Below are 12,643 nucleotides of genomic sequence, written 5' to 3'. Positions count from 1 at the left end.
GTGGTAAATAGAAAGATTCGAAAAATATAGATGAAAACTCTCTTGGTAAAGAGTATGGTCTACAGCTTATCATGAGGTATTCTAACTCAGGCGAGCAGAACCTCGAGACTTCCTTAATATTAGAGATCGCGCACCAGCTGTTGTTAACAAAGAGACACACACCACCCCCCTTGAGCTTACCGAAGCTGCCGTTCTGTCCTGCCGATGCATAGAAAAAACAGCTAGAATATTATCCTAGTCCTTGTTCAGCCAAGTTTACGAGAAACATAGGATATTACAGTTCTTCAGGTCCCGTATTAGGATATTCTCGAACGGTGCACGTGCAGCTTGTTCTCCTGTGATTGTACATTCACCAATAGAGCAGAGGGTAGAGTTGGTTTATTTACTCGCCATCTTAGTTTCATCAGGGTGTCTGCACGTCGGCCTCTATATCGCAGTCGCTTTCTCTTCCGACTGTCTGATGTCCAGAAGCTCGATTCCGGAAACATGAAGTACAAAAATGTTTTAGATCAGCGCACAAAAACACACAAAATAGCAGAATTGGTCAGGAGCCCGTAAAACGTTCGCTATACATTCAAGCGCCATTCTCTCAGATGGGCTTCTCACTGCTGGTTTCCTCTCCCCAATCTCACAGAGTGAAAGTAAAATCTGCCATTACCTCTTTAGTGGATACAAATAAAATAAATTACCTTCAGTAAGACTCCCTATGAGTTTCGAAAAACATTCTCTAAATATTCTAAGAGTTTAAAAGATACTGTTGTAGAGACAAAATAGTTTGAATTTAAAACTAAAAATAACATAATTCGCTTCTTTATGCCGCAATAATGCATCTACTTATGAAAGACCTTAAGCTAGAGTATGATGGTATAAATGGATGCAAAAACATATAATTGATTTTCACGATTGCAAATACAATCAAAAAGATTTGATTAACCCAGATGATACATTTATTTGAATAAGACATCCCATCATTCTGAGGTAATGATTCATGAGCAAACCATTAAACAAGACAAATGATGTGCCTGGCTGCTGGGGATTTAACTATCATCTTGTCTCAGTTATAGCAAGATGGAGAATGAGAGAAATTCAGAGAGAAATGGGGGTGAGAGAAAAAGAGATATGTAGACATGGAGAGAAGACGGATATTCAGAGACATAAAAGAGGGAGGAGAGAGAGGCAGAGAGAGAGAGGGAGGAAGAGAGATGAGGTTGAGCCTGCAGGACAGTGGTTCTTATTGGAAATGGCAACAGGCAAATATGGCTGGCAGCTATACTGCAGGGCATGAAAAGCAATCAGGACTATTTCATTAGATAGAGAGAGAGAGAGGGAGACAGAGAAAGAGGGAGCGGGAAAGAGGAACCAAGAGAGAGAGAGGGAGGGACAGCAGAATCACTATGTATTCAGCCACTAGAAACAAAATGGAGAGGTAAGTTACTGTTTTATTTCTTGCAGGGGCAGATACAGTATTGAACGTCTAGAACAAGCAGCATGGCCAAATTCAATCAAAACCAAAATTGCCACACACAAAAATATGTCCCTGTATCATTACAACAAATGTAGCGAGTACAAGCTATGCCCTAACCAAACAGGGGGTTTTGATTTCATATTATATTATTCATGCAAGACATTTGTGGTCTTTTCTAACGCAGAAACAATATTATTTGTCTGTGGGCCCAGTTTAACCACAGTGCAGGCTGAATTGAATTCCCTACAGTCAGAGTGGAGTATCAGATTGTACAGCTTGTGAGTGGGAGGAATAAGACCAAGTATGGAAGACTGTCTGTAAAATATGGATGGATGGAGAGATGAAAAGAAAGTGAGAGATATACAGTGCCTTCAGAAAGTATTCACACCACTTGACTTTTCCCACATTCTGTTGTGTTTAAGCCTGAATTTAAAATGGATTAAATTTAGATTTTTGGAAGTGGAATTAGGTTTTATAAAATGTTTACAAATTAATTAGATATGAAAAGCTGAAATGTCTTGAGTCAATAAGTAATCAACCCCTTTGTTATGGCAAGTCTAAATAAGTTCAGGAGTAAAAAATATGCATAACAAACAATGTAATAAGTTGTATGGACTCTGTGTGCAATAATAGTGTTTAACATGATTTTTGAATGACTACCTCATCTCTGTACCTCACACATACAATTATCTGTAAGGTCCCTCAGTCAAGAAGTGAATTTCAAACACAGATTCAACCACAAAGACCAATGAGGTTTTCCAATTTTACATTTACATCATTTAGCAGACGCTCTTATCCAGAGCGACTTACAAATTGATGCATTCAACTTATGCCTCGTAAAGAACGGCACCTATTGGTAGATGGGTAAAAATAACAAAAAAGCAGACAATGAATATCCGTTTGAGCATGGTGAAGTTATTAATTACACTTTGGATGGTGTATCAATTCACCCAGTCACTACAAAGATACAGGTTGTCCTTCCTAACGCAGTTGCCGGAGAGAAAGGAAGTGCTCAGGAATTTCACCAGGAGGTCAATAGTGACTTTAAAACATACAGTGGGGAGAACAAGTATTTGATACACTGCCGATTTTGCAGGTTTTCCTCCTTACAAAGCATGTAGAGGTCTGTAATTTTTATCATAGGTACACTTTAACTGTGAGAGACGGAATCTAAAACAAAAATCCAGAAAATCACATTGTATGATTTTTAAGTAATTAATTTGCATTTTATTGCATGACATAAGTATTTGATCACCTACCAACCAGTAAGAATTCCGGCTCTCACAGACCTGCTAGTTTTTCTTTAAGAAGCCCTCCTGTTCTCCACTCATTACCTGTATTAACTGCACCTGTTTGAACTCGTTACCTGTATAAAAGACACCTGTCCACACACTCAATCAAACAGACTCCAACCTCTCCACAATGGCCAAGACCAGAGAGCTGTGTAAGGACATCAGGGATAAAATTGTAGACCTGCACAAGGCTGAGATGGGCTACAGGACAATAGGCAAGCAGCTTGGTGAGAAGGCAACAACTGTTGGCGCAATTATTAGAAAATGGAAGAAGTTCAAGATGACGGTCAATCACCCTCGGTCTGGGGGCTCCATGCAAGATCTCACCTCGTGGGGCATCAATGATCATGAGGAAGGTGAGGGATCAGCCTAGAACTACACGGCAGGACCTGGTCAATGACCTGAAGAGAGCTGGGACCACAGTCTCAAAGAAAACCATTAGTAACACACTACGCCGTCATGGATTAAAATCCTGCAGCGCACGCAAGGTCCCCCTGCTCAAGCCAGCACATGTCCAGGCCCGTCTGAAGTTTGCCAATGACCATCTGGATGATCCAGAGGAGGAATGGGAGAAGGTCATGTGGTCTGATGAGACAAAAATATAGCTTTTTGGTCTAAACTCCACTCGCCGTGTTTGGAGGAAAAATAAGGATGAGTACAACCCCAAGAACACCATCCCAACCATGAAGCATGGAGGTGGAAACATCATTCTTTGGGGATGCTTTTCTGCAAAGGGGACAGGACGACTGCACCGTATTGAGGGGAGGATGGATGGGGCCATGTATCGCGAGATCTTGGCCAACAACCTCCTTCCCTCAGTAAGAGCATTGAAGATGGGTCGTGGCTGGGTCTTCCAGCATGACAACGACCGAAACACACAGCCAGGGCAACTAAGGAGTGGCTCCGTAAGAAGCATCTCAAGGTCCTGGAGTGGCCTAGCCAGTCTCCAGACCTGATCCCAATAGAACATCTTTGGAGGGAGCTGAAAGTCTGTATTGCCCAGCGACAGCCCTGAAACCTGAACGATCTGGAGAAGGTCTGTATGGAGGAGTGGGCCAAAATCCCTGCTGCAGTGTGTGCAAACCTGGTCAATCTCTGTAATTGCAAACAAAGGTTTCTGTACCAAATATTAAGTTCTGCTTTTCTGATGTATCAAATACTTATGTCATGCATTAAAATGCAAATTAATTACTTAAAAATCATACAATGTGATTTTCTGGATTTTTGTTTTAGATTCCGTCTCTCACAGTTGAAGTGTACCTATGATAAAAATTACCGACCTCTACATGCTTTGTAAGTAGGCAAACCTGCAAAATCGGCAGTGTATCAAATACTCGTTCTCCCCACTGTATACGGAGTTTAATGGCTGTGATAGGAGAAGACTGAGGATGGATCAACAATATTGTAGTTACTCCACAATACTAACCTAAACATGCATCCTGTTTGCAACAAGGCACTAAAGTAATACTGCAAAATAATTGGCATAGCAATTCACTTATTGTCCTGAACACAAAGTTTTATGTTTGGGGCAAATCCAATACAACCCATTACTGAGTACCAGTCTCCATATTTGCAAGCATAGCGGTAGCTGCATCATGTTATGGGTATGCTTGTAATCGTTAAGGAGTGGGGAGTTTTTCAGGATAAAAAATAAACGAAATGGAGCTAAATCGGAATGGAGGCAAAATCCTAGAGGAAAACCTGGTTCAGTCTGCTTTCCACCAGACACTGGGAGATTAATTCACCTTTCAGCAGGACAATAACCTAAAACACAAGGCCAAATCTACACTGGAGTTGCTTACCAAGAAGACAGTGAATGTTCCTGAGTGGCCGAGTTACAGCTTTGACCTAAATCTGCTTGAAAATCAATGGCAAGACTTGAAAATGGTTGTCTAGCAATGATCAACAACACATTTGACAGAGTTTGAAGAATTTAGAAAATAATAAACAGCCAAATGTTGTACAATCCAGGTGTGAAAAGCTCCTAGAGACTTACCCAGAAAGACTCACAGCTGTAATCGCTGCCATAGGTGATTCTAACATGTATTGACTCAGGGGTGTGAATACTTACAGTGAGGGAAAAAAGTATTTGATCCCCTACTGATTTTGTACATTTGCCCACTGAAAAAGAAATGATCAGTCTATAAGTTTAATGGTAGGTTTATTTGAACAGTGAGATACAGAATAACAACAACAAAAAATCCAGAAAAATGCATGTCAAAAATGTTATAAATTGATTTGCATTTTAATGAGACACTCTCATTCAGAAAGATTTCTGACTCCCACATGTCTTTTATACTGGTAACGAGCTGAGATTACGAGTGCACTTTTAAAGGGAGTGCTCCTAATCTCAGCTTGTTACCTGTATAAAAAGACACCTGTCCACAGAAGCAATCAATCAATCAGATTCCAAACTCTCCACCATGGCCAAGACCAAAGAGCTCTCCAAGGATGGCAGGGACAATATTGTAGGCCTATACAAGGCTGGAACGGGCTACAAGACCATCACCAAGCAGCTTGGTGAGAAGGTGACAACAGTTGGTGCGATTATTCGCAAATGGAAGAAACACAAAAGAACTGTCAATCTCCCTCGGCCTGGGGCTCCATGCAAGATCTCACCTCGTGGAGTTGCAATGATCATGAGAACGGTGAGGAATCAGCCCAGAACTACACGGGAGGATCTTGTCAATGATCTCAAGGCAGCTGGGACCATAGTCACCAAGAAAACAATTGGTAACACACTACGCCGTGAAGGACTGAAATCCTGCAGCACCTGCAAGGTCCCCCTGCTCAAGAAAGCACATATACAGGCCCGTCTGAAGTGTGCCAATGAACATCTGAATGATTCAGAGGAGAACTGGGTGAAAGTGTTGTGGTCAGATGAGACCAAAATCGAGCTATTTGGCATCAACTCAACCTCCTTCCCTCAGCCAGGGCATTGAAAATGGGTCGTGGATGGGTATTCCAACATGACAATGTCCCAAAACACACGGCAAAGGCAACAAAGGAGTGGCTCAAGAAGAAGCACATTAAGGTCCTGGAGTGGCCTAGCCAGTCTCCAGACCTTAATCCCATAGAACATCTGTGGAGGGAGCTGAAGGTTCGAGTTGCCAAACGTCAGCCTCAAAACGTTAATGACTTGGAAAAGATCTGCAAAGAGGAATGGGACAAAATCCCTCTTGAGATGTGTGCAAACCTGGTGGCCAACTAAAAGAAACGTCTGACCTCTGTGATTGCCAACAAGGGTTTTGCCACCAAGTACTAAGTCATTTTTGCAGAGGGGTCAAATCCTTATTTCCCTCATTAAAATGCAAATCAATTCATAACATTTTTGACATGTGTTTTTCTGGATTTGTTTGTTGTTATTCTGTCTCTCACTGTTCAAATAAACCTACCATTAAAATTATAGACTGTTCATGTCTTTGTCAGTGGGCAAACGCACAAAATCAGCAGGGGATCAAATACTTTTTTCCCTCACTGTATGTAAATTAGACATTTCAGTTTAATTTTTAATATATTTGCGAAAATTTCTAAAAACATGTTTTCACTCTGTCATTATGGCGTATTGTGTGTAAATGGGTGACAAAAAATATATTTAATCCATTTTGAATTCAGGCTGTAACACAACAAAATGTGGAATAAATCAAAAAGTATGAATACTTGCTAAAGGCACTGTAAATGGAAAGATAGAAGGAGAGGTCTGGGATACAGCTGGGGAAGAGTGACTGTTATGGCTCCGTGCTGGAAGGAATCACCTGTTGAGAAACACTGCTGTGTCAGTGTTTCTCAACATTTTGTACCAGAGACTGGCAAGCTATAGTTGTTCCTTTTTAGGGGAACACTGTAGAACTGAATGAATCAGCGTCTGCTAACCATCTCAGGGACCGGTCAACATCACCTCCTTGATCATTTGCATTGTAACAAGTGCTGAGCGATTAGTGCTTTTTGAGGTCGGTTTGGTTTCAGATTCAATTCTTTAAAAATTATCACGGTTTTCGATTTCATTATTTTTTTCATTAAATCACTGTGTGGGTTGAATGCTGTAACAACACTGAATAAACCAATTAATAAAAGTCCCATGATGGTAGTGTCTGCCGTTACTGCTTATCACTTATTAACAATAATTTATTCACATACTTTAATAAAATATTTCAGTTGCTGTGTATTTGCTTACTTTATTTTATTCCAAGTCATCATCTCATCTCTATAGAGCTGCTGCCTATGCTCTCTGACAAAATCCCTATTTTAGTAGCTCTTCAAAGTAAATCAGGCATATTTTTATGACTGCTGAATACCAACTATCAATCACTTAGATCATGTATTTTCAGGTAGAGATACCTCGAAGCAACTACTTCCTATCACTCTCGATCGTGTATTCTTCTGTCTCTTTTACGAGGCGTAAAAGAAACACAGATGGACAAGTAGGCGTGCAATGGATTATGGCCATTGTAGTTAATTACCACGTTTTCTGCACTAAACTATGTATTATATTGGCCTGTTGGAAACTACAAATCCCTACTACATCGCACAGTTCGGGCTTGATCTGATTTATCTCCAGACTAGAGAAGCTGCGCAATGTGTGAATTGAGCTCACAGAATAAAAAAATATATACAGTGGGGAGAACAAGTATTTGATACACTGCCGATTTTGCAGGTTTTCCTACTTACAAAGCATGTAGAGGTCTGTAATTTTTATCATAGGTACACTTCAACTGTGAGAGACGGAGCCTAAAACAAAAATCCAGAAAATCAGATTGTATGATTTTTATGTAATTAATTTGCATTGTATTGCATGACATAAGTATTTGATACATCAGAAAAGCAGAACTTAATATTTGGTACAGAAACCTTTGTTTGCAATTACAGAGATCATACGTTTCCTGTAGGTCTTGACCAGGTTCGCACACACTGCAGCAGGGATTTTGGCCCACTCCTCCATACAGACCTTCTCCAGATCCTTCAGGTTTCGGGGCTGTCGCTGGGCAATACGGACTTTCAGGTCTGGAGTTCAGGTCTGGAGACTGGCTAGGCCACTCCAGGACCTTGAGATGCTTCTTACGGAGCCACTCCTTAGTTGCCCTGGCTGTGTGTTTCGGGTCGTTGTCATGCTGGAAGACCCAGCCACGACCCATCTTCAATGCTCTTACTGAGGGAAGGAGGTTGTTGGCCATGATCTCGCGATACATGGCCCCATCCATGCTCCCCTCAACGCGTCCTGTCCCTTTGCAAAAACATCCCCAAAAATGATGTTTCACCTCCATGCTTCACGTTGGGATGTCTTCTCCTTTGTTTAGACCAAAGCTCTTTTTGTCTCATCAGACCACATGCCTTCTCCCATTCCTCCTCTGGTCATCCAGATGTTCTTCACGTCTGGCTTAAGCAGGGGGACCTTGCATGCGCTGCAGGATTTTAATCCATGACGGCATTGTGTGTTACTAATGGTTTTCTTTGAGACTGTGGTCCCAGCTCTCTTCAGGTCATTGACCAGGTCCTGCCGTGTAGTTCTGGGCTGATCCCTCACCTTCCTCATGATCATTGATGCCCCACGAGGTGAGATCTTGCATGGAGCCCAAGACCAAGGGTGATTGACCGTCATCTTGAACTTCTTCCATTTTTTTATAATTGCGCCAACAGTTGTTGCCTTCTCACCAAGCTGCTTGCCTATTGTCCTGTAGCCGATCCCAGCCTTGTGCAGGTCTACAATTTTATTCCTGATGTCCATACACAGCTCTCTGGTCTTGGCCATTGTGGAGAGGTTGGAGTCTGTTTGATTGAGTGTGTGTACAGGTGTCTTTTATACAGGTAACGAGTTCAAACAGGTGCAGTTAATACAGGTAATGAGTGGAGAACAGGAGGGCTTCTTAAAAAAAAACTAACAGGTCTGTGAGAGCCGGAATTCTTACTGGTTGGTAGGTGATCAAATACTTATGTCATGCAATAAAATGCAAATGAATTACTTAAAAATCATTCCGTCTCTCACAGTTTTTGTGTACCTATGATAACAATTACAGACCTCTACATGCTTTGTAAGTAGGAAAACCTGCAAAATTGGCAGTGTATCAAATACTTGTTTTCCCCACTGTATATGGAATTCAAATAATTGAACCAACATCGGCCAATTTGTTGTTTAAAAAACGAAAAATAACCGACATTTTGGTTAATCACTCAGCACTAATTGTAACTCCACCCTCCAGTAAATGTGAAGCTCAAATTCAGATCCTTATTATATCCATTAACGGTAAGGAAATTGATCCGGTTCTGGAAGTCTGTCACCTGGTTGTGGAAGGTGGTGATCTCCTCCTTCATGCTCTTTATCTGGTCCTCCATCTTGCCAGAGACGTCCTTGAGCTTCTCGAAGTTGCCCTTGTACCACTTTTCTGCCTTCTGGATGTTGCGGGCCACGGCAGCTTCGATCTCCATTCATATTTGGCACAGGAAGGCAGCCAGGGCTGGTCTGAGTCCAGCTCAGCGGTCACCTTGTAGTCCTTGATCTACTTGAGGAGGTCGGCCACCTCCTTGTCATGGAGCTTCTTGAGGAATTGGATCTTGGCCATCAGCTTCTCTACGCGCCACTCCAGGTCGGCCCTCTGCAGCATGGTGTTGTCCACATTCTGCTGGAACTCCGTCAGGATCATCTCCGCCTCGTCCCACAGAGCCAGCTCCTCCACCTCCTCCTCGATGTAGCCCCTCTCGATGTCCACCTCGACCCTTCTCCTGGGTCAGTGCCTCAATCAGATCCCTTATTTCCTTGAGTTTGAGCCTGTACTCTTCCCCGATGCCGCTGGGCCCTCCCTTGTATCTGCCCTTCAGATCATCCAGTTCCACCTGCAGTTGGGCATTCCTCTGCTCCAGTGTCTGAAAATGTCCGATATAGCCTGCGAAGCGCACGTTCAGCATGATGTTTGTGAAATTCAGTTCCCACCTCCACTGCTGTTGCAGAGCCGCCCTGGTAGCCGGAGCATCCATGGCTGAATGTGGTGCCTGGGCAGTGGGATGGAGATGGGTTTAGCTGCTGCCGGGTCCTGCTGGAAGAAGATCCGCTCACAGCCAGGGTCTTGGAGTATGAACCAGTACCTCTCATGTTTGTTGTAGGATCTGGAGGTTTGGTTGCTGTAGGATCTGGTCCAAACATAGGATCTGTTTGCTTGTGTGGTTGAGAATAGTTCCACCAACCAGGAAGGCTCGTTTCCGTTTGCTGGTCAACCTTACTCTCTCATATCGCCAGGGGTATAGAGTGGGGTCTGAAATGATTGACACCCTTGATAAAGATGCCCAATAATGACTTTATAAAATAAATAATTCAAATACTTAGCTGTATTGTTTACAAAAGAAAATGGGGAAATTGTATTATTTTAAACTAATACAATTGCTCAGAGAAAAACATTTTTTCTCAAAAAAGGTAGGGATTACAATTAAATTGACACCCATAAAGATTATTCTAAATAAAGTAGTCAAAAGTTTAGTATTTGGTCCCATATTCCTAGCACGCAATGACTACATCAAGCTTGTGACTCTTGTTGGATGCATTTGCAGTTCGTTTTGGTTGTATTTCAGATTATTTTGTGCCCAATAAATATGTATGGTAAATAATGTATTGTGTCATTTTGGAGTCACTTTTATTGTGAATAAGAAAATAATATGTTTCTAAACACATCTATATTCATGTCGATGCTACCATGACTACGGATAATCCTGAATGAATTGTGACTAATGATGAGGGCGAAATTTACAGAGGGTAAAAATTCATACCCCCAAGACATGCTAACCTCCCCTGTTATTGGTAATGGTGAGAGGACAGCATGCCTTGGGGGTATGATCTTTATGATATGACACACAGACAGAGACCAGAGATCGAGAGAAGGAAGGAAAGAGAGATGGACAGCTCTGTAGCTCTGGAGGGATGAGGAAAAAGAGGAAAGGTTGTCTGTTGATCTTCGTCTCCTGGCACCTACACAGCTGTATCAGAACAGGCTGCTCGGGTTGGCCACGCACGCACACACACAGTAGTTGGGATTGAACGTGACAACGCAGTTTGACATTTCCAGCTTTCAGACAATCTCCCCCCATGGATGTTTGGGCTGAAGGGGAGTGTGTGTGTGTGTGTACACGAGTGTGAGTCTTACACTATTAACTGAGGGAGTGAAGGCTCTATTTTTTCCTCTGTAAATCAGTCTGCCGGTCTCCCAAACTTTCACACACACACACACACACACACACACACACACACACACACTGCCACTATTACCTTTGCCTGCCTGCTCCCCTGCCTTCACCAGTCACCCCCCACCCCTGGAAAGAATAACTCTATTGTCTATCCCCCTCTCTTTTGTTAATCTAAAAAAAACACGTACAGAAACACTGTCACACACCCGAGGTGACATGGCCTACTTTGAGAAGTGTGTGTGTGTTCACATTGGTGTGGTGTTCACATTGGTGTGTCTGGTATAGCTGGGCAATATGGGAGTGGGATGTCAAAATGAATTTAACAGCCCCAATTGTGAAACAAGACAGCTCTCTCACTCCGTTTGATGTTATCTATTTTGCTTCCCCACATGTTGGAGGGTTGCTTATTAATGCCACTTCTCATGAGTCTTTGAAACGTCAGGTGTACGCCCACACCGACGAACCACACCAACACACAGCTTCTTGTGCCTTGGCAACATCAGGTGCTAAGGCTGACACACAATTAGTGTATGTTTTGGCAGGAAGCATGGAAAAATTTCACTTTTTAGCCTCGAATCAAACAGCAAAGAAGGACGGCTCCTTAAGAAATCTCACACGTAGCCTCGAGCATCTTCACAGCAAAATATTTACTTTCAAATCAAAGGAACAATTCAAACCTAGTGACATCCTAGTGAGTTGGCTCTTATACAGTATGTTGCAGCTAAGACCAGGTACAGGGTGCCCTTAAGCCGTTATAAATCAATTGGGAAAATAATGGAACTTAATCAATATCAAATGCAAAACTGCTACACAACAAAATGTCAATAGTAACGGCTGTATATTAGGTCAATATTGACAAGGCCGCAGGGCCAGACGGATTACCAGGACGTGTAATCCGAGCATGCGCTGACCAATTGGCAAGTGTCTTCACTGACAATTTCAACCTCTCCCTGTCTGAGTCTGTAATACCAACATGTTTCAAGCAGACCACCATAGTCCCTGTGCCCAAGAACACTAAGGTAACCTGCCTAAATGACTACCGACCCGTAGCACTCACGTCTGTAGCCATGAAGTGCTTTGAAAGGATGGTCATAGCTCACATCAACAACATTATCCCAGAAACCATAGACCCACTCCAATTTGCAAATCGCCCCAACAGATCCACATATGATGCAATCTATATTGCGCTCCACACTGCCCTTTCACACCTGGACAAAAGGAACACCTATGTGAGAATGCTATTCATTGACTACAGCTCAGCGTTCAACACCATAGTGCCCTCAAAGCTCATCACTAAGCTAAGGACCCTGGGACTAAACACCTCCCTCTGCAACTGGATCCTGAACTTCCTGACAGGCTGCCCCCAGGTGGTAAGGGTAGGTAACAACACATCCACCACGCTGATCCTCAATATGGGGGCCCCTCAGAGGTGTGTGCTCAGTCCCCTCCTGTACTCCCTGTTCACTTATGACTGCATGGCCAGGCACGACTCCAACACCATCATTAACTTTGCCGATCAAATCAAATCAAATCAAATTTTATTGGTCACATGCGCCGAATACAACAGGTGCAGACATTACAGTGAAATGCTTACTTACAGCCCTTAACCAACAGTGCATTTATTTTAAACAAAAAAAGTAAGAAGAAAACAACAACAAAAAAAGTGTTGAGAAAAAAAGAGCAGAAGTAAAATAAAGTGACAGTAGGGAGGCTATATATACAG

General features: G+C 42.5%; 1 protein-coding gene and 1 pseudogene across 3 annotated transcripts in view; both read right to left on the bottom strand.

Annotated features, from left to right (window-relative positions):
- nalcn (sodium leak channel, non-selective) overlaps positions 1-12,643 on the bottom strand; it is a 327,441-nt gene that overhangs the window by 212,516 nt on the left and 102,282 nt on the right. The window lies entirely within an intron of this gene.
- On the bottom strand, positions 8,929-9,838 carry LOC121547779 (annotated as a pseudogene).

Source organism: Coregonus clupeaformis, chromosome 40, assembly GCF_020615455.1.
Source record: "Coregonus clupeaformis isolate EN_2021a chromosome 40, ASM2061545v1, whole genome shotgun sequence".
NCBI classification, from domain to species: Eukaryota; Metazoa; Chordata; class Actinopteri; order Salmoniformes; family Salmonidae; genus Coregonus; species Coregonus clupeaformis.
Note: the sequence above shows the minus strand (reverse complement) of the source record. Positions and strands in the feature narration are given on the sequence as shown.